This window comes from Echinops telfairi, unplaced genomic scaffold (genome assembly GCF_000313985.2).
Source record: "Echinops telfairi isolate 266 unplaced genomic scaffold, ASM31398v2 ScPeMD7_7412;HRSCAF=8450, whole genome shotgun sequence".
NCBI classification, from domain to species: Eukaryota; Metazoa; Chordata; class Mammalia; order Afrosoricida; family Tenrecidae; genus Echinops; species Echinops telfairi.
In genome coordinates, this window is record NW_022111312.1 from 12,664,599 (window position 1) to 12,666,411 (window position 1,813).

Below are 1,813 nucleotides of genomic sequence, written 5' to 3' on the forward strand. Positions count from 1 at the left end.
TCGCACCCTGGGGGCTGGACCCTGCACCCTGCAGTGAGGGTCCTACAGCGAAGCCTGGCTTCTGCGAGGGGCGGGGTTCCGGGGCATTCTCAGAGGGCTGACGCCATCCCGACCGCAGCCACTGGAGGGAGCTCCGGCCGCTGCGCTTGGTCTTGGGGGACCCCCACATCCTTCCCCGGGTTTTCAACCTCGCGGGTGCTCACGCCTTTGACCCTCACCCCCCCAAAGATGCCGGGTCAGCGCCAGGCACAACCTAGAAGGAGCCCTCCTGCTGGGGCGGCCTTCCCACTCCCAGCATCAGACCCCGAGCCCCCTGGGCCTGTCCCCCACGTCCTCGCCGAGGGAGTGCGCCCGCGAAGGTGTGGGTCCCAGCTCTCAAGGAATTTATAATCTCTTCGTCGTCTTCGGGGGAAGATAATTATAGAACAGCACGAAGCAGGCTTCAGGGAAGTGCCAAATGGAATGTGATCAAGGAGAATGCGGAACCTGCGCGACAGGCGAGGGTGGGGGTGGGGGTGGGGGGGCATAGGCCAGCGGTCACCCCCTGATTAACGGGATCCTGGGCTGGCAGCCCCACCTGGCAGGGTGTTGCAGTGGAGATGGGGTCCCCGCGGGTTGCAAGGCAGGCCAGAGAGGATGCTTCGGGGAGCTGGCCTTGCCACCATGCCTCCTGGCCCGGGCCTCACCCCTCCTTCCCTGCAGGGTGACAGTTTCTAGAGACCTGGCGGCTGGATTTACTCCACAAAACTATTGCCCTGGGATCCTCTTTAAACCCTAAACCAAAAATAGCCCCCCAAAGTCTTCTTAACACCAAGCAACAGTTTAGCTTAATAGTAAAAGATGTCTGCCGTGAGCATCGTGTCTCCTTAAGAACGAGCTATGTGAGATCGGAATTGACAGCAGCGACCAAAAGACTAGATAGGGCCTTGGGGGCAGCTCAGAAAAGGAGGGTGAGGATGGTCCCAGCCCCCACAATCAATGTCTCTCGGTGATTCGAGTGAAAACTGTGGGGTAGGTATGTTTTGCTGTATCTATTTTTACTACAAAGAACTTTTCCTTCCTTCCTTCCTTCCTTCCTTCCTTCCTTCCTTCCTTCCTTCCTTCCTTCCTTCCTTCCCGTCAGCCTCCCATCTCCTGGAAATCTTAATAAAATGCCTATTCCCAGGCTGCACCCCAGACCTAAGGTTTTGAGTCCCTGGGCTCTGTGGCCAGGGGCCCTGTATTACAGAAGGGTAGCTTTAAAAAATGTTAGGTGCCCCATTAAAATGTGGGTGTTTTCTTCAGAACTGGTTGGGTGGAAGGTTTCTTCTTTTAAATGGGTGTCATGAGTCACTCTATTCAATGGTTACTTAATTTTTTAAAATTTGTATTTGTAACGAACATATTCACAGGCCAGAAAACTCACCCCCCCTTTTTAAAAAACTCACCCTTTCTAAGCATACAATGCAGTGATTTTTTTTTTCCTTCCTCTTATCCAGCTGTGTACCCCCTCGCTGTGCTTAATTTAATCAGCCAGTCACTCCCTCCCCTCTCCTGCACATCCCCTCCTTCCGAGGCAGCTCTCTGGCTGCTGGGTGTGCCTGGTTTGCAGACCGCCGGGGTACCTTTCTGTCTGTTGGCCTAACTCCCCCCACCCCACCCCAGGTCTCTTCCCTGCAGAGCATCAGTGTTGCCAGTTTTCACTGACCCTTCCTGAGAGCATGTGTACACACAGGCCCAGCACACAACAGGCATGGCAGACACACACCTATTTTTTTTTTTAATTTGTAATTGTTGGGTTTTTTAAAAATCATTTTATTGGGGGCTTGTACAA